The sequence below is a fragment of the Palaemon carinicauda genome, chromosome 12, assembly GCF_036898095.1.
Source record: "Palaemon carinicauda isolate YSFRI2023 chromosome 12, ASM3689809v2, whole genome shotgun sequence".
Taxonomy (NCBI): domain Eukaryota; kingdom Metazoa; phylum Arthropoda; class Malacostraca; order Decapoda; family Palaemonidae; genus Palaemon; species Palaemon carinicauda.
The window spans coordinates 47,578,946-47,600,561 of NC_090736.1; the positions used below are offsets into that span (position 1 = coordinate 47,578,946).

At 43.0% G+C, this 21,616-nt stretch overlaps 1 long non-coding RNA gene across 1 annotated transcript in view; it reads right to left on the minus strand.

The window, feature by feature from the left end:
* Window positions 1–18,753, minus strand: part of LOC137650540 (uncharacterized) — a 42,030-nt gene extending 23,277 nt beyond the window's left edge. The window contains exon 1 of the long non-coding RNA XR_011045982.1: window positions 18,472–18,753. This is a non-coding gene — a long non-coding RNA (uncharacterized lncRNA). The remainder of the gene's footprint in view (window positions 1–18,471) is intronic.
* Window positions 18,754–21,616: the final 2,863 nt, after the last annotated feature.

The window sequence follows — 21,616 nt, forward strand, 5'->3', positions numbered from 1 at the left end:
GGGAGGATGTTCCAAGTTCTCTCATCAATGAAATTTGTTCCAAGTGGGCAGATGTGCAGGCTTTTGCTGAAAAATACCACCCAGAAATTGCAGTAGCAAACCGGGCAGTGCATATGTTTAATGATAGTGTCATGTATCATTTTCGAAGAATACTGCAGAGGAGGAAGAAACAATTAACAATAGACCAGTTTTTCACAAAAGAAAAGAAAGCTGCTACATCAAAGCCTGTTTCTCCTCCAAAGAAGAGACAAAGAAGAGAAGAAACCCCTGAAATAGATCTGCCCACCCTTTCATTGGAGAGAGAAACAACTCCTGAAGGAGAACTACCCCGCCACATCATGGAAGGGGACTCTCCTTCCAAGCAGTAACCTCCCCCTTCCATCCTCTCCACATCCATCCCTGTATGCCATCGAACCGCTGCTCAAAGGTATGTTCACTACAGTACAGAAAATGGTTTAAAATTGTTTTATTTTAGTACAGTAAATGGTTTAAAATTGTTTTATAGGATTTTCTGACCAATTTCATACACATTTAGATAATTATTGTTGTTTAGGTACACGTTTTATTAATATTTTGGGCCTGTTCGAGTGCTTGGGAACGGAATAGAATATATACCATTATTTCTTATGGGGAAAAAAAATTCGGTACTCGAACAAATCGGAGGTCGAACACGGATCTCGAACGGATTATGGTCGAGTACCGAGGTATCACTGTACTTACCCGATAATCATGTAGCTGTCAACTCCGTTGCCCGACAGAATTCTACGGGAGGGATACGCCAGCTATCACTATACTAGAAGGGGGTGTACTCACCAGCGCCACCTGTGGCCAGGTACTGCAGTACTTCTTGTTGACACCACCTCACTTTTTCCTCGGTCCACTGGTTCTCTATGGGGAGGAAGGGTGGGTCAATTAAATCATGATTATCGGGTAAGTATATTCAAAAATTTATTTTACTAATGAAAATAACATTTTTCAATATTAAACTTACCCGATAATCATGTAGCTGATTCACACCCAGGGGGGTGGGTGAAAACCAGTGTACATGACTAAAGGATAGCTAAGTATCCCGTATTTCATATAATCAGTTATTTCAGAATAACAATGAAATAATAAGTACCTGGTAAGGAAGTCGACTTGAACCGTTACTCTGCCTTTATTAAGTTCGTCTTCCTTACTGAGCGCAGCGTTCCTCTTAGGAGGCTGAATCAACTCTAAGGTGCTAAAGTATACAGGGCTGCAACCCATACTAAAGGACCTCTACACAACCTCTAACCCAGGCGCTTCTCAAGAATGAATTGACCACCCGCCAAATCAAAAAGGATGCGGAAGGCTTCTTAGCCTACCGTAACAACCCAAAAAACAACAATAAAAGCATTCAAGAGAAAGGTTAAAAAAGGTTATGGGATTAAGGGAATGTAGTGGCTGAGCCCTCACCTACTACTGCACTCGCTGCTACGAATGGTCCCAGGGTGTAGCAGTTCTCGTAAAGAGACTGGACATCTTTAAGATAAAATGATGCAAACACTGACTTGCTCCTCCAATAAGTTGCATCCATAATGCTCTGCAGAGAACGGTTCTTATTAAAGGCCATCGAAGTGGCTACGGCTCTCACTTCGTGGGTCCTTACCTTCAGCAAAGCAAGGTCTTCATCCTTCATGTGAGAATGGGCTTCTCTAATCAGAAGCCTTATATAATACGAAACTCCATTTTTGGACATGGGCATCGAAGGTTTCTTGATTGCACACCATAAGGCTTCTGACTGTCCTCGTATAGGTTTTGACCTATTAAGATAATATTTCAGAGCTCTGACAGGGCAAAGAACTCTTTCTAGCTCGTTACCTACCATGTTGGAAAGGCTAGGAATTTCAAACGATCTAGGCCAAGGACGTGAAGGAAGTTCATTCTTAGCTAAAAATCCGAGCTGTAAAGAACATGTTGCAGATTCGGATGTGAACCCAATGTTCTTGCTGAAGGCATGAACCTCACTGACTCTTTTAGCTGTTGCAAGGCAGACGAGGAAAAGAGTCTTGAGGGTAAGGTCCTTGAAGGAAGCTGACTGGAGAGGTTCGAACCTAGGAGACATAAGGAACCTTAGGACTACGTCTAGATTCCAGCCTGGAGTGGGTAAACGACGTTCTTTAGAAGTCTCAAAAGACTTAAGGATGTCTTGAAGGTCCTTGTTGGAAGAAAGGTCCAAACCTCTGTGGCGGAGAACTGAAGCCAACATACTTCTGTACCCTTTAATCGTAGGAGCCGAAAGGGATCTCTCATTCCTTAGATGTAATAGGAAGTCAGCTATTTGGGTTACAGAGGTATTGGTAGAGGAAACTGCATTGGCTCTACACCAGCTTCGGAAGACTTCCCACTTGGATTGGTAGACTCTACGAGTGGATATCCTCCTTGCTCTGGCAATCGCACTGGCTGCCTCCTTCGAAAAGCCTCTAGCTCTAGCGAATCTTTCGACAGTCTGAAGGCAGTCAGACGAAGAGCGTGGAGGTTTGGGTGCACCTTGTCTACGTGAGGTTGACGTAGAAGGTCCACTCTTAGAGGGAGAGTCCTGGGGACGTCGACCAGCCATTGTAGTACCTCTGTGAACCATTCTCTTGCAGGCCAAAGGGGAGCAACCAGCGTCAGCCGTGTCCCTTCGTGCGAGACGAACTTCTGAATGACTCTGTTGATGATCTTGAACGGTGGGAATGCGTAAAGGTCGAGATGGGACCAATTCAGCAGAAAAGCATCCACATGAACTGCTGCTGGGTCTGGAACTGGGGAACAGTACAAAGGAAGCCTCTTGGTCATGGAGGTGGCAAACAAATCTATCGTAGGCTGACCCCACAAGGTCCAAAGTCTGTTGCACACGCTCTTGTGAAGGGTCCATTCCGTGGGGATGACTTGATCTTTTCTGCTTAGGCGATCTGCTGCGACGTTCATGTTGCCCTGAATGAACCTTGTTACTAGAGTGAGGTTTAGACTTCTTGACCAAATGAGGAGGTCCCTTGCTATCTCGTACAGGTTCCTCGAATGGGTCCCTCCCTGCTTGGAGATGTAAGCCAAGGCTGTGGTGTTGTCGGAGTTCACCTCCACCACCTTGCCTAGCAGGAGGGACTTGAAGTTCATTAGGGCCATATGAACTGCCAGTAGCTCCTTGCAGTTGATGTGGAGCGTTTCCTGTTCCCTGTTCCACGTTCCCGAGCATTCCTGTCCGTTCAAGGTCGCGCCCCAGCCCGAGTCTGATGCATCCGAGAAGAGATGAAGATTGGGGGTCTGAATCGCTAACGATAGGCCCTCCTTGAGAAGGAGGTTGGTCTTCCACCACAAGAGAGTGGTCTTCATCTCTTTGGTGACAGGGATAGAGACTGCTTCGAGCGTCAAATCCTTGTCCCAATGAGCTGCTAGATGGAATTGGAGAGGGCGGAGGTGGAGTCTCCCTAACTCGACGAACAGGGCTAATGATGACAGGGTCCCTGTGAGACTCATCCACTGTCTCACCGAGCAACTGTTCCTCTTCAGCATGCTCAGGATGCAATCTAGGGCTTGGCTTATCCTTGGGGCCGATGGAAAAGCCCGAAAATCCTGACTCCGAATCTCCATTCCCAGGTAAACTATGGATTGGGAGGGAATGAGCTGGGACTTTTCTAAGTTGACTAACAGACCCAGTTCTTTGATCAAGTCTAAAGTCCAGTTGAGACTCTCCAGACAGCGACGACTCGTGGAGGCTCTCAACAGCCAGTCGTCTAAATAAAGGGAGGCTCTGATGTCCGATAAGTGGAGGAATTTTGCAATATTCCTCATCAGATGCGTAAACACCATAGGAGCTGTGCTTAGGCCAAAACACAGGGCTTGGAATTGGTACACAACCTTTCCAAAAACGAATCTCAGGAAAGGTTGGGAGTCTGGATGAATAGGAACGTGAAAGTAAGCGTCTTTCAGATCCAACGAGACCATCCAGTCCTCCTGCCTGACCGCTGCTAGGACCGACTTCGTCGTCTCCATAGTGAACGTCTGCTTGGTGACATAAGCATTGAGCGCGCTGACGTCCAGCACCGGTCTCCAACCTCCTGTCTTCTTGGCCACCAGAAAGAGACGGTTGTAGAAGCCCGGGGATTGATGGTCCCGGACTATAACCACTGCCTTCTTCTGTAACAGGAGCGACACCTCCTGGTGCAACGCTAGCCTCTTGTCCTTTTCCTTGTAGTTGGGAGAGAGGTTGATGGGAGAAGTGGTCAGAGGGGGTTTACGGCAGAATGGTATCCTGTAACCCTCCCTTAGCCACCTGACAGACTGGGCGTCTGCACCTCTCCTTTCCCAAGCTTGCCAGAAGGTCTTGAGTCTGGCTCCTACTGCTGTCTGGAGAGGAGGAGAGTCAGTGTTTGCCTTTTGAAGTCTTGGGACCTTTCCTAGACTTGCTCCTGGAAGAGTCTGGCCGGGAGCTTCCTCGGCTGGGGGCTCTGCCACGAAAGGGCGGAATAAACCTTGTAGCAGGAGTATCAGCCACTGGGGTGCGGTAAGTCCTGGGAACTGAGGGAGCAACCCTAGTCTTACGAGCTGAAGAGGCCACAAGATCATGAGTGTCCTTCTGAATCAGGGCTGCAGACAAATCCTTGATAAGCTCTTCGGGAAACAAGAACTTAGAAAGCGGAGCAAAAAGGAGTTGAGACCTTTGACAAGGTGTGATGCTGGAAGAAAGAAAGGTGCAAAGTTGCTCCCTTTTCTTAAGAACTCCTGACACAAACATTGAAGCAAGCTCGCCAGACCCATCCCGAATTGCTTTATCCATGCAGGACATTAAAAGCATGGCCGAGTCCTTGTCCGCAGGGGAGGTCTTCTTGCTTAGGGCCCCCAGGCACCAGTCTAGAAAATTGAACATCTCAAAGGCACGAAATACACCCTTTAGGAAGTGGTCTAAATCGGAGAAGGTCCAGCAAACCTTAGAGCGCCTCATTGCTGATCTACGAGGAGAGTCGACCAAACTTGAGAAGTCAGCCTGGGCAGAGGCAGGGACTCCCAAGCCTGGTTCCTCTCCTGTGGCATACCATACGCCTGCCTTAGAAGTGAGCTTAGTAGGTGGGAACATAAAGGAAGTCTTCCCTAGTTGCTGTTTAGACTGCAACCACTCCCCTAATATTCTTAAAGCTCTCTTAGATGACCTAGCAAAGACGAGCTTAGTATAAGTTGACTTAACAGGTTGCATGCCCAGCGAAAACTCAGATGGAGGAGAGCGGGGGATAGCAGAAACAAAATGGTCCGGGTATACCTCTCTGAAAAGAGCCAGGACCTTACGAAAGTCAATGGGTAGAGGAGAAGACTTGGGTTCTTCCACGTCTGATGAGGGATCCAGGTGCGCAGCTTCCTCCTCAGAAACCTCATCACCAGAGTGTAGCGAAGTGAGAGGTAATGTAACAGTGGTATGCTGAACAGCAGAATCTGAACAAGCGGGTGCATAAACGCTTGTGGTTTCATCCTCAAGTCTCTGTTGTTGAGTTAAAACCTGAGGTTCAGGCTGCAAAGACTGGTCAGGAAGAGTAGAGGAAGGTAGGCGCATGGGTTGAGGTGGCTGACTCCTAGCATGAGTCTCTTGTCTCAAGAGTTGCGCTTGCTGTAAGGGTAGCGGATGCGCAGTAGCAGGTTCCTGAGGAACGAGTTGAGGTTCCTGAGGTGTGAGCTGCGAGAGTTGAGGTAGCGGCTGCGCAGAACGCAGTTCTTGTCTCGCGAGTTGAGGTTCCTGAGGTGCTAGCCTAAGGAGTTGAGGCTCTCGCCTTGAGGAGGGTTGAGGTCGCTGCAGCGAGTGCTGAGGTGGCTGCCTCATGGATGGAAGAGGTTGTCGTACCTCAAGAGATTGTTGCCTCGCTGGTGGAACCGCAGGCGGAAGCGGAGGAAGTAAGGCATAAGACTCCTGCTCCCATTGCTGAGGTTGCCTTAAGGAAGGCGGAGGTTGCTGCACACCGCTGGTAACTGGCAACTCAGTACGCGGTAAGGTATCCTGAGGAACCTCAACTTCGTACGCCTGGCAGACTGGACTGCGGTGAGGCGGAGCAATCGCAGGAGGAGGTGTAACCTTCTCAGCCTGACACTCACGCATTAAGACCGCAAGCTGTGACTGCATGGACTGCAGCAAAGTCATCTTGGGGTCGACAGACGCTAAGGTCTGCTGAGGTAAAGCCTTAACAGAAGATGAGGTCTGTTGCGGCATCACCTTACCTCTCTTAGGAGGTGTGCAGTCACCTGATGACTGCGGAGAGTCAGAGCTAATCCAATGACTGCAACCAGGTTGTAGAACTCTTGAGGTCTGGACTTTGCGTTTGAGAGGTCTTGAGACCTGAGTCCAGCGTTTTCTCCCTGACATTTCTTCTGCAGACGAGTAAAAGACGGGCTCAATCGTCTGCGGGTGGGAGTGACGGTCTCTGTAAGACACGCCCGCAACCACCGAGGATACTTCTGTGCGCCGATCAAGGCCTGCCGAACCCTTTTGCCCTTCGACATTGCTTCTCCCCTGGGCTTGGGAGCTTGCAAGAGGTCCCGGACTGGGAGGACGACTGGCACGCACAGAAGTACCCTCACGCACCACACTGACACTGACACTAGCACTTGGCACTGCACTGACACTAGCACTTGGCACAGCACTGGCACTATCAACTCCCACTGCACTTTTGACCTTAAGTTCTTTGACTTCTGCCATAAGAGACTTATGGTCACTAACCACCGATTCCACTTTGTCACATAAAGCCTGAATGGCACGCAAAACATCGGACATATCAGGTTGAGCACAAATAGAAGGTTCGGGGGTAGCCACTACAGGGGGAGGAAAAGGTTGAGGATCATGAGGTGAGGAAAAAAGTGAAGAGCGAGAACTCCTCCTAACTCTCTCTCTCTCTCTAACTTGGTTGAATATTTCAGGAATCGAACAAATTCAAGTTCCGAAAGTCCGGCGCATTCCTCACATCGATCTTCCAACTGACAGGGTCTTTCCCTACAGTCAGAACAAGCGGTGTGAGGATCAACCGAGGCCTTCGGAACACGCCTATTACAAGACCTACATCGTCTATGGGGTGGGGCTTGTGAAAGGTCAGACATCTTGAATCAAAGAGTAAGTCAAGGGGGATTCCAAATCAAGCAAAAAGATCGTTAACCATTAATCAAAACCAAATAAAAGCTATCTAAGCTAATTAGAAAAGTTTCCAGTATAGCGAAAGCTGAAATCTTAGAGAAATACTTCACCAAAAACCGTGAACAATACTCCAAAATCATAAGCGTATCCCAGAATGTCTTGCCGGAAGCACGACAGAGGAAAAAGTGAGGTGGTGTCAACAAGAAGTACTGCAGTACCTGGCCACAGGTGGCGCTGGTGAGTACACCCCCTTCTAGTATAGTGATAGCTGGCGTATCCCTCCCGTAGAATTCTGTCGGGCAACGGAGTTGACAGCTACATGATTATCGGGTAAGTTTAATATTGAAAAAAACCCTCACAAGGATATTGGGAGTTAAATGGCAGGAAAGGATTAGAAATGAAACTATAGAGACTACTCGAGTACCACAGGTGGATGAGATCATGATTTGGAATAGATGGAAACAGTTTGGGCATGCTCATCGCACTCCCCAAGAGAGATTAGTTCACCAAACGTTCAGCTGGGCTCCACAAGGCACTGGAGGAATTGGAAGACCCAAGCCTACATGGCTGAGGATTATGAAGCACAAAGTAGATGATGAATGGGTAAGTATTGAATTATAAGCTCAAGATACGAGATGACTGGTGAAATCTAACCGAGGCCCTTTGTGTCACTAGGCATAGGAGATGACGATGATGATGATGATGAACAGTAATAAAACCAAACCATTTATCACAAACAAAGTATAAAAACTTCAAAAAAACACTGGGAGAGAAAATAAGATAGAGTAGTGTCCCCTCAAGCAAGAGAACTTTACCACAAGATCAGAGAACAATGGGTTTTATTTTGGAATGTCCTTCTCATAGAAGAGCAGCTAACCATAGCTAAAAAGTGCCTTCTATCCTTACCAGGAAAAAAGTAGCCATTGAAAAATTATAAAGCAGTAGCTAAACTCTTGAGCAAAGAATTGTTTGGTAATCTCAGCGTTGTTAAGTGTACGAGGAGAGATGAGAATATGTAAAGAATAGGAGAGACTATTCAGTGTATGTGCAGGCAAAGGGAAAAAGGAGCCGTAACTAGAGAGAAGGATCCAATGCAGTACCGTCTGGCCAGTCGAAGGACCCAATAACTCTCTATCAGTAGTACAGTATCTCAAAGGGTGGTTGGTGACCCGGACAACCTGGTGGCTAGCAGAATGATTGTACACAGGCAATGGCGAGCAGTTAAGGTTGCAGCATGTAATTGCGAGTACCTAACAGGATACCTAGTACGACTTTAATGGGCGCAATCGCCAACATACGTGCCATCTCAAGTACGAGTGGTGGAGCTCCCCTAGATGAGCGATCATGAACGGCTGAGATGAAAACAAAGTAGACCGTAGTCTCGCCGTCTCTTTTAATACTTTGGTAGAGGGTTGGGCAATACAGTACTCTCTCTCACATGGGTGGGAAAACCGTGAGAGTGACATCTAAACTCAATCAGCCTCAAAGGCCTGATCGTTCAATAGTTTTCTTCCCACCAGCAGTGGGTACGAAGTCAGCTGACTACATGCCTAGACAAAGAGGTAAATGCACAGAACACACTCCAAACCATGGGAATGAAACCCCTTCAGTCTCTCAGATGTAAACAATGGACTTGAGTGAAAAATGTTATTTTTATTAATAAAATAAATTTTTGAATATACTTACCCGATAATCATGTAGCTGTCAACTCCGTTGCCCGACAGAATTCTATGGAGGGATACGCCAGCTATCACAATACTAGAAGGGGGTGTATTTACCAGCGCCACCTGTGGCCAGGTACTCAAGTACTTCTTGTTGACACCTCCTCAATTATTCCTCGGTCCACTGGTTCTCTATGGGGAGGAAGGGAGGGTCGATTAAATCATGATTATCGGGTAAGTATATTCAAAAATTTATTTTATTAATAAAAATAACATTTTTCAATATTAAACTTACCCGATAATCATGTAGCTGATTCACACCCAGGGGGGTGGGTGAAAACCAGTGTACAAGATTAAAGGATAGCTAAGTATCCCATATTTCATATAATCAGTTATCCACAATAACAATGAAATAATAAGTACCTGGTAAGGAAGTCGACTTGAACCGTTACTCTGCCTTTAATAAGATCGTCTTCCTTACTGAGCGCAGCGTTCCTCTTGGGAGGCTGAATCAACTCAAAGGTGCTAAAGTATACAGGGCTGCAACCCATACTAAAGGACCTCATCACAACCTTTAACCTTGGCGCTTCTCAAGAAAGAATTGACCACCCGCCAAATCAACAAGGATGTGGAAGGCTTCTTAGCCGACCGTACAACCCATAAAAAGTATTCAAGAGAAAGGTTAAAAAGTTATGGGATTATGGGAATGTAGTGGCTGAGCCCTCGCCTACTACTGCATTCGTTGCTACGAATAGACCCAGGGTGTAGCAGTACTCGTAAAGAGACTGGACATCTTTGAGATAGAATGATGCGAACACTGACGTTTCTCCAATAGGTTGCATCCATAACACTCTGCAGAGAACGGTTCTGTTTGAAGGCCACTGAAGTAGCCACAGCTCTCACTTCATGTGTCCTTACCTTCAGCAAAGCAAGGTCTTCTTCCTTCAGATGAGAATTTGCTTCTCTAATCAGAAGCCTGATGTAGTAAGAAACTGAGTTCTTAGACATTGGTAGAGAAGGCTTCTTGATAGCACACCATAAGGCTTCTGATTGTCCTCGTAATGGTTTTGACCTTTAGATAGTACTTAAGAGCTCTAACTGGGCAAAGTACTCTCTCCAGTTCGTTCCCCACCATGTTGGACAGGCTTGGGATCTCGAACGACTTAGGCCAAGGACGGGAAGGAAGCTCGTTTTTAGCCAAAAAACCGAGCTGTAAGGAACATGTAGCCGTTTCAGATGTGAAACCTATGTTCCTGCTGAAGGCGTGGATCTCACTTACTCTTTTACCTGTTGCTAAGCACACGAGGAAAAGAGTTTTTTAATGTGAGGTCCTTAAAAGAGGCTGATTGGAGCGGTTCAAATCCTGATGACATTAGGAACCTTAGGACCACGTCTAGATTCCAGCCTGGAGTGGACAACCGACGTTCCTTTGAGGTCTCAAAAGACCTAAGGAGGTCCTGTAGATCTTTGTTGGAGGAAAGATCCAAGCCTCTGTGGCGGAAAACCGCTGCCAACAAACTTCTGTAACCCTTGATCGTAGGAGCTGATAGGGAGCTTACGTTCCTTAGATGTAACAGGAAGTCAGCAATCTGGGTTACATTGGTACTGGTTGAGGAAAACTGCATTGGCCTTGCACCAGCTTCGGAAGACTTCCCATAAAGACTGATAGACTCTGAGAGTGGATGTCGTCCTTGCTCTGGCAATCGCTCTGGCTGCCTCCTTCGAAAAGCCTCTAGCTCTTGAGAGTCTTTCGATAGTCTGAAGGCAGTCAGACGAAGAGCGTGGAGGTTGGGTGTACCTTCTTTACGTGAGGTTGACGCAGAAGGTCCACTCCAGGAGGAAGAGTCCTGGGAACGTCGACCAGCCATTGCAGTACCTCAGTGAACCATTCTCTTGCGGGCCAGAGGGGAGCAACCAACGTCAGCCGTGTCCCTTTGTGAGAGGCGAACTTCTGAAGTACCCTGTTGACAATCTTGAACGGCGGGAATGCATACAGGTTGAGATGGGACCAATCCAGCAGAAAGGCATCCACGCGAACTGCTGCTGGGTCTGGAATCGGAGAACAATACAAGAGGAGCCTCTTGGTCATCGAGGTAGCGAATAGATCTATGGTTGGCTGACCCCACAGGGCCCAAAGTCTGCTGCAAACATTCTTGTGAAGGGTCCACTCTGTGGGGAAGACCTGACCCTTCCGGCTGAGGCGATCTGCCATGACATTCATATCGCCCTGAATGAGCCTCGTTACCAGCGTGAGCTTTCGATCTTTTGACCAAATGAGGAGGTCCCTTGCGATCTCGAACAACTTCCTCGAATGAGTCCCTCCCTGCTTGGAGATGTAAGCCAAGGCTGTGGTGTAGTCGGAGTTCACCTCCACCACCTTGTTAAGCTGGAGGGACTTGAAGTTTATCAAGGCCAAATGAACTGCCAACAACTCCTTGCAATAGATGTGAAGTGTCCTTTGCTCCTGATTCCATGTTCCCGAGCATTCCTGTCCGTCCAGTGTCGCACCCCAGCCCGTGTCCGATGCGTCCGAGAAGAGACGGTGGTCGGAGGACTGAACAGCCAATGGTAGACCTTCCTTGAGAAGAATGCTGTTCTTCCACCACGTTAGAGTAGACCTCATCTCTTCGGAAACAGGAACTGAGCCCGTCTCTAGCGTCATGTCCTTTATCCAGTGAGCAGCTAGATGATACTGAAGGGGGCGGAGGTGGAGTCTCCCTAACTCGATGAACAGGGCCAGCGATGAAAGTGTCCCTGTTAGACTCATCCACTGCCTGACTAAGCATCGGTTCCTTCTCAGCATGCTCTGGATGCATTCTAGGGCTTGGAAGATCCTTGGGGCCGACGGACAAGTCCGAAAAGCTCGACTCTGAAGATCCATACCCAAGGAGACAATGGTCTGGGATGGAACGAGCTGAGACTCCTCAAAATTGACCAGGAGGCCCAGTTCCTTGGTCAGATCCATAGTCCATTTGAAAATCTCCAGACAGCGACGACTTGAGGGAGCTCTTAAAAGCCAGTCGTCTGACGGAGCCGGACACAAGATCATGATACTGCTGCACAGTCTGTAAACTGTCAATCATGGGCAAGCGAGGAAGTACAGTGACAACCCGAATCTGTCTAGACTGTCTGGGTCGTACAGACAACTCCTTAACGGGTTGCTGAGGTTGCCCACTGCGTCACAACAAGTCCCTTCTGTTGGTTGTTGAACGTCTTCCCCGTGACACATTGACTCCGTAAACAAAAAAATCCTCTAACAAGGACTAAGCTTGGACTGCATGTCATGCAACACAGCTCAAGGTCTATGGGAGCAGGTGTGGTAACAGACGGGATTAGCGGCTGAAGTGTAACCATTACCTTCCCTGTAAGCATGTTATGCTTAAATAAAAGTCCATAAGAGGTTATGCAGCTAAAGGCTCCCTCCAAATGACAGAGTCCTCAAGGGAATATCAGAAGGAGGAAGAAAAGAATTTTCTCATCTACAGGGACCTTATCCTAGAAAAGCTAAGTTCTCTGAGTGAGGGTTCACTGGTGCAAAGCAGCAGACTAGAAGGCAACGTTATGAAACTGCTTGACAGTCTAGTGAGTTGGCAACAACCCAAGATGTGTTGAGAAGCATGCGGTAAGGTATGCAGAGCATGATGTATGCAGAGTATGCTGTATGCAGAGCATGCTGTATGTAGAGCATGTTGTATGCAGAGCATGCTGAAAGCAGAGCATGCTGTATGCAGAGCATGTTGTATGCAGAGCATGCTGAATGCAGAGCATGCTGAATGCTGAGCATGTAGTGAGTAGAGCCTGCTGAAAGCAGAGCCTGCTGAAAGGAAAGCAGAGCGTGTGCATGGCGTTTAACATTTCTCAGAAATTCCATGACCAGTGCTAGAGTGCTTTATGCATGCTTGCATGGGGTTTAAACCATGGTATGCTGAACAGCAGAGTCAGAACGAGCTGGAACAACAACAGAGGTTTCCTCAACTTGAGGGAAAACCTGAGGTTCAGACTGCATAGGCTGAACAACAGACGGAGCAGAAGGCAGGTGCAAGGGTGAAGGAGGTTGACTCCTAGCAAGAGTTGCACCCAAGGATTGCACCAGCTGAGCGGAGGACGGAGGCGGAGTAGTCCGTTCCTGTTCCTGAGAGATGAGTGGAGCATGAGAAGGTTGAGGCTGCGCAGAACAAGGTAAAGTTCTAGCAAGCTGAGGCTCCTGAGGCGCAAGTCCATGGTGTAGATGAGCTTGCCTAGATGAGGGTTGAACTCGGTGCAGCGCTGGTTGAGCAGACAGACTCACGGAGGGGAGAGGTTGTTGTACCCCAACCGAGAGTTGCACCACTGGTGGAGCAGCAAGGGGAGGAGGAGGAAGAGTGTAACTCTCCTGATCCCAAAGCAAGGGTTGCCTTAAAGAAGGCTGAGGCTGAACAACACTGTGAACAGCAAACTCCGAAAGTGGTTCAACATCGTACGCCTGGCAGATGGAGCTGCGACCAGGCGGAGCAGGTGCAGGCTGGGCGAGCACAGGCGGAGCAGGTGCAGGCTGGGCGAGCACAGGTGCAGCGAGAACAGGTGGAGGGAGTGCAGGAGGTGCAACACTCTCAGCCCGACACTCACGCATCAAGTCCGAAAGCTGTGCTTGCATGGACTGTAGTAGAGTCCACAACATCATACGCTTGGCAGATGGTACTGTGATCAGGCGGAGCGAGTGTAGGAGGAGGGAGTGTAGGCGGAGGCGGAGGAGCAACACTCTCAGCCCGACACTCACTCATCAAGTCCGAAAGCTGTGCTTGCATGGACTGTAGTAGAGTCCACAACATCGTACGCCTGGCAGATGGTACTGTGATCAGGCGGATCGAGTGTAGGAGGAGGGAGTGTAGGCGGAGGCGGAGGAGCAACACTCTCAGCCCGACACTCACTCATCAAGTCCGAAAGCTGTGCTTGCATGGACTGTAGTAGAGTTCACAACATCGTACGCCTGGCAGATGGTGCTGCGACCAGGCGGAGCAGGTGCAGGCTGGGCGAGCACAGGCGGAGCAGGTGCAGGCTGGGCGAGCACAGGTGCAGCGAGAACAGGTGGAGGGAGTGCAGGCGGTGCAACACTCTCAGCCCGACACTCACGCATCAAGACCGAAAGTTGTGACTGAATGGACTGCAGTAGAGTTAACTTGGGGTCGGCAGACACTAAGTTCTGCTGAGGTAAAGCCTTAACAGCAGAGATCTGTTGTGGCAGAACCTTACTCCTCTTAGTCGGAGTGTAATCAACTGATGACTGAGGAGAGTCAGAGCTAACCCAATGACTGCATTCGGGTTGTGAACTTTAACTTCGTACGTCTGGCATAGGTCTGGACTTAACGTTTAAGAAGTCTTGAGACCTGAGACCAGCGTTACTCTGCCTTTATTTTCTCCCCTAATCTCTTCTGCAGACGAGCAAAATAAGGGCTCAATCGTCTGCGGGTGGGAGTGACGGTCTCGGTAAGACACGCCCACAACCACCGAGAATACTTCTGTGCGCCGATCAAGGCCTGCTGAACCCTTATGCCCTTCGACATTGCTTCTCCCCTGGGCTTGGGAGCTTGCAAGAGGTCCCGGACTGGGAGGACGACTGGCGCGCACAAAAGTACCCTCACGCACTAATCACTTATCACTTTGATTTCTGTTTGCACTTATTTCACTGAACTCGAAACTTTAAGTGGTTTGTACCTGAAATACGCAATTCTATCCTTTCTCAAAGTTAGTAATTGCGAAAACAGAATTACAATGTAACAGAAAAATCTAATGAAAGATAAATCAGTGGTTGGAAAGAGACTAAACACTAGATCACTCTAGAAACGTTTAGTTTCTTCCCCTAAAGAGACTAGGGAGAAGAGCAAAAAAACGATAACGACGTTACTCGTACGCCTGGCAGGCTTGAATGAAACGTTTATCCTCTTTCTCCCTCCGTCTCTATCTCTCTCTCTCTCTCTCTCTCTTGACTTAGAACCTGAGAGAAGAGCCCAATCATATATATCGTTAAAACATATTATTGTTAAAGGAAAAAAACTGAAAAGTTCCTTTATTAGGATCAAAACCATTAAGTTAAGAAAGAATGAACAAAACGCTAGACACGGTTACTCTTACTGCAACGTGAAACCGTGAACATTCTTTCTCTATCGTAACGATAGAGTGCAAGTTGAACGTTCTGAACGTCAACAACTGCAGAGACAAAACAAAACGTTAGTTCAGCTTTGAAAACAGTACGAGACTGTCAAAGAAAATCTTTCAAACTCTGTGGCGGAAATAGCATAATATGTTAACAGGTAAAACCGAAATGACGGGCTCAAAGTTTATTAACTTCGGTAAAAGACCGCCTACTATTAGGAAGGTCGAATATAAACAAATATAAAAATTAATTTTAATGAGTTTATAATAAAAGGAAGTTAATCGAAGAGGCCTATAAGAGGCGGAGAGATATAAAATAAATCTATAACTTTTGTTAAGCAAAATTAAGAAAGAGAGTCTATACTCTCTTAGACACCAACACTTCCGTCTAAGGGAAGGGTCGGCCATTGAAAGGTGAACGAGAGTTCATACTCTCTCGTCACCATAATTAATCAAATTAATTCCAAAAGCTAACTAAGCTAATATAGAAGTTTTCCAGTAAAGCGACAGCCGAAATCAAAGAGAAATACTTCACCAAAGTCGTGAAAATACTCCAAGAACATAAGCGTATCCCAGAACGTCTTGCCGGAAGCACGACAGAGGAATAATTGAGGAGGTGTCAACAAGAAGTACTTGAGTACCTGGCCACAGGTGGCGCTGGTAAATACACCCCCTTCTAGTATTGTGATAGCTGGCGTATCCCTCCATAGAATTCTGTCGGGCAACGGAGTTGACAGCTACATGATTATCGGGTAAGTTTAATATTGAAAAATTGAAAAACCTACTTAATAGACTGATATGCAAGTTATAATGCCCCAGCTCCTATTAAACATATAGAGAAGGTATTATTGTAGTGTATTACAAGGCAATGTAACCTAGGAAAAAAAAACTACTTTTTCTTATAGAAAAAATTACGCTCTCTTCGAAAATGATACTTGTTCCCATTGCAAATTAATAGTTTCAGAAATATATATATATATATATATATATATATATATATATATATATATATATATATATATATATATATATATATATATATATATATATATATATATATATATATACATATATATATATATATATAAATATATATATATATATATATATATATATATATATATATATATATATATATATATATATATATATATATATATATATATATATATATATATCCTACAATAATGGGGGACCCCCAGTGGGAACTCGGGGGTTTTGGGTGGGGAAAACACACTGGGGAAACGATATATAACCGTAAAACAAGCCTTTTCTTCTCTATACATTACCTTCTTGAATGTATAATAAACTGAGGAAAATACAAAACAGTATAGCTGGAAAAAATACCAAACTAGCCAGCAATCGTCTTTTTTTATAGCGAATTCCAGTTTCGCTAGAAATAAGAGTATCGCATATTACCCGTAATTTATGATCTCCTCTTGCAACATTGCTATTGTCCTAGACTTCTCTCATTTTAGTTGTCTTCAGCAAGTTTATTTCATTCTCTTTTCCCTTGATGAGACCGTTACTCCTATTAAGTCCATCTAACATTTTCCTTTCTTTCTTTAACCTATCTGCAACTAACTCCATCTAAGAGTATTTCTCTTTATAATTAGGTCCTTTATTTTCATTCATTCCTATTTTTTTCCCTTAAGATAGCCATCCACCGGTTTGTAGCAATTTTACACCACTAAAATAAGCCGGTTAACAGTCAATTCTATTGCTGCCAATTCCTTTTTTGACCGGTGTGATGGTCTGAACGATCCCCCGGTCTCAGAATTCTCCTTGATAATCTGCGCATGCGCGAACATTACCGTTTGCCAGTGCATACGAGGATAACGTTTTATTTTCCTGTAATGTTAGCGTGCACAGCTCAACATTACCGCTTGCCGGTACATACGAGCTTGATGTTTTATTTTCATGCGAGCGAAGCGAGCTAATGGCGGAGAAGAATCATTATACAATGTCAAGGAGAATTCTGAGACCGGGAGATCATTCAAACCGTCACACCGGTTGTCAGTCAATTCTATTGCTGCCAATTCCTTTTTTGACCGGCCATGACAAGCTAAGCAGGTCCACAATTCACATTAGTTGCATAATGCACAATGCAATCCCCCCCCCCCCAAAAACGGTAATTTTGTATATTATTCCATGGTAATGTAACCTAGGAAAAAAACTACTGTTTCTTACAGAAAAAATTACGATCTCTTCAAAAATGACACTTGTTTCCGTCGCAAATGAATAGTTTCAGAAATATATATACATCTATATCCTACGGTAATGGGGGACCCCCAGTGGGAACTCGGGGTTTTGGGTGGGGAAAACATACTGGGGAAACGAAATATAATTGTTTTCCTATAGTAAATAACGTGAATTAAGCGAATTTGATGTTCATTTTAATGGGAAACAAACAGATCAACCAATTCGGATAACTTTAAGATGCACGGTGTCACTTCTCTTACGAACGAACGATAACATTAGCAACGTTACCAATAATACACAGTGTTACCAGCATTGCCCTATGGTACACAGAGTTACCAACGGCACGTTGACATTACTAAAGATAGTAATGATAGATATTTCCATATATTAAATAATTTCTCCATATAAGTTTTACTCAATATATAAAATGTACAAAAAGGGCACAGAACCTAACAAACCTACCTAACCTAGCCTAGTAGTATGACAGGTCACAAAATAACATTTGATCTACATCGGACGTTGGCAGCACTGGTGACTGTATTTTTTCATGACACAATCTTTGTAACGGCGCCTCCAAAGTTTATCCAGATATACTGTTTTGTATTTTCCTCCAGTTATTATAATTTCAAGAAGGTAATGTATAGAGAAGAAAAGGCTTGTTTTACGTTAATATATCAATTCCCCAGTATGTTTTCCCCACCCAAAACCCTGAGTTCCCACTGGGGGTCCCCCATTATTGGAGGATATAAATGTATATATATTTCTAAAACTATTAAATTGCGACGGGAACGAGTGTCATTTTCGAAGAGCGTAATTTTTTCTATAAGAAAAAGTAGTTTTTTTCCTAGGTTACATTACCATGGAATAATATACAATGAAACCAAAAAACCTTTGCATACAGTAACCAGAGAGGGTAATTTTTTCTATAAGATAAAGTAGTTTTTTTTTCCTAGGTTACATTGCCCTGTAATACAGTAAAATAATACCCCCAGATATTTCATCAACACGCAGATTTGACTCTCCTGTTGCAGCTTCCTCAATGCTTTCGCTACCTGTCTTTTCAGTTTCTCTTACCAGAGTTGAAATGATAAACTCAGTTGCTTCTATCTTACTTATAGCAACTTGCTGTTTTCGTTCGATCCTAAATATGTTTCTGCTTGTTTTCCTTCATTGTACACCATCCCTGTGATTACTGTAATGGCGCCTTTGCCTAGCTCTGCTGTTTCACTAGCTCTCTTATGTTCTCACCCCTAGTGCTCACCCAATTACTATTGTTAGCAACCATATAGCTCACATTGAATTACTCACACTAAATACACCGTCGTAGGCTCATCCTGTCTGCTTTAAAGCCACTTCTGACTCTGAACTAACCTTAAACTACACGCTATTTGGTTGCTATGATTCCTCTTAGGGTGTGAAGTCACTGGTATGGGCCATGGGGTCACAGCGTTGCTCGTCCGGCTTTCGCCAAAAATACATCCAAGGATTGAGATTGTCCATCCACCTTCATTCATTTCTGCACTCAGCCTCTCACTTCAATTATATGTGTTCAACCACTACACTATTTAAGAACACGTGTTTTCTGAGAGTGCTTCGTCCTGTCAACTCTAGTGACTCTCGTCTGGAATCTGGACTCTGGAGTCCGACAGTCCGACTTTCCTGTTCCAGTTTACACCATTTAGTCAATCTTTACAACGGCTCCTATAGGAATCCTCCAACGTATTTTAAAGTTAATCATTATTTACACTTTTATATCATTCTAACTTGAGTATCTCCCCATAGTCTAATCTCGAGACCTTTAATAATAATAACAGACAAATTTATTTTGGAAACCACAGCTAAATGAATGAATTTAAATAATAGAGATCGTGCCATTGTATCATGCAAACTTTAAGTTCTATTTTTCATGATATAGTTCGTGTATTAATTAAATGATTTAACCGTGTTTATTATTTTGTGGGCACATATATATTAAAAACAGTAAAATTAAACTAATTTGTAGTCACGATTTTATTCAATTGTTAAGATGAATGCTGATATGACTAAATCAAAAGAAATATCTGACAACTTTTCTCATGGCACGGACTCTTCATTAAAAAAAAGCTATTGTGTAAGCTTTAAATCATTTTCATATAAAAATATATTTTCTAATACTAGTAGGCTAATACAGAATACAATAATATATAAGAAATAAAATGTATGAGAGCCCATTAATGTTTTATCTGACCGTAAAATTAGATCATTTGGAGGGGTTATAGTAATCTTGTTTGGTAATACAAGTGAAAAAGCATTTTCACAAGGATGATGGTGACGTGGCAAAAAAAGAATTTGGTATTATGGCTTATAAGACATTAATATACCATTCTAAAGGCAAAAGTAAGTCTTAAGATTTAATATAGATGACGATTAAGGAATATTCCATCCTAGAGATAGCTAATTATAGATGAAAACCATAAAAATCAAGATTTGTTGTTAGCAGACGAATTAATTTAGGGAAACAAAACTAAATTAAGAAAACAATATCTTATAAATTGGCCCATTCTATCATGTAAATTTGAGTTTTAATTCTAGTACTACTGTTCCAGTATTCTATTAAATGATTTATATATGTGTGTTATTCAATAAAGGCTCGTAATTTCAAGAAATTCATGGACACGGCGATGGTATGGGTACCTATTGGCAGAAGTAGTAACTATTCAAATAGACACATATTAGATACTACATGACAACTTTACATATCCAAAGAAGGTATCTAGTGCAAGACATGGACTATTCTATCATTGCAATATAGGACGAATATATTAGAAAATATATTTACTTTTAATTGGAGATATAATATATCCAATTGTGAAGATAAATACTGAGAAGAGAATTAAAATAGAAAATCTACTAGCCACTTCTAGCAACTTCAACCTTGCCCATATTATTCATCAAAAGAGCTATTGTTCAAGTTTTAAAAGTCTTATATATAAAATATATTTTATGTGCAGAACTAATACAAAATATATCTATATCAAATAATAAATTTGCTCAGATACCATCAAAGTCATATTTGATTGCAAAATTAAAAATCTTAAAGAAATTTTGCACATTTCTATTGGTAAAACAAGTAGCTCAGCCTGTTTCAGAAATAGTCAACTGTCTGTTTTACCAAATACGATATACCAGAGACCTTAAGGAATTCTAATTTTACAATCGAACTAACCAATAATAGTATTTAATAAAATCTTATTAAGTGAAATAAATATATCTTGTATTATTATCATACATAACACATATTCTATATGAAAGACATTTAAGGCTTGGACAATAGGTATTTTGATGAATAACCTGCGATGGAAAAGTTGCTACCATCTTTTTTATTTTAATTTTTTTAAAAAAGTTTTCCTCCTAGCAACTGGATACATTATTACTCAAAAGAAAAGTATTTTCATTTCTTAATATATTCGTCTTATATTGTAATGATTAGATAGTGTATGTTTTACAATAAATAGCTTCTTTGATATACAAAGTTGCAACTGTTTTTTTTTCTCCATATTTTAGTTATTATTTTAGAGATTAAAAGCCTATAATGAATAATAAATATCGATAAATCTTTTAGTAGCATAGACGAACAGTATCCTTAATATTAATACTGAAGTTTGCATGATGCAATGGGACAACTTCCATTATTAATTGAATTTTGTTTGCCTAAATAAATTAGTCTAACGAAAAATGTCGCAATTTTTTTAATGCTTTCACCAAGAAATAGCTTCCTCGAGGATGGAATACCCTTTAATAAATAATCATATTCAATTTCAAGAGTTAACATTGCCCATAGAATGGTATATTAATGTTTTGTAAGCCATAACACCAAATTTATTTTTTGCCACGTCGCCATCACCCTCCCAAAAATGCTTTTTCACTTGTGTTACCAAACAAGATGACTAAAACCCTTCAAGATTTCTAATTTTACAGTCAAATAAAGCATTAATTGGATCGAATAAATTTGTATTCTTGTATATGATTGTATTTTGTAGTACTGTCCTCTAAAAATATATTTTATATTTAAGAATATTAAATTTCATACGATAGTTTCTTTAATGAAGAATCCTTACAGGACAAAAGTTTCTTGAAGTTTCTTTCAATTTATTGAAATTACCTGTAGTCATCTTAACAATTGACTTCATTATATCTCCAAATTAAAACAATTTTACTTGTTAACAAATAATTTTTATTTTTATTAGTTGATTTTTTTCTGAATCTACTCAATGTAAGAAAAATTAGCCCAGGTACGCACACATGTATACAAGTGTAGATACACACACATACATAGTATATATATATATATATATATATATATATATATATATATATATATATATATATATATATATATATATATATACCATATATATATAATATATATATATATATATATATATATATATATATATATATATATATATATATATATATATATATATATATATACTTTCTGGGTGGAGATATCTTAACGTGGTGAGAAGGTTTGCGT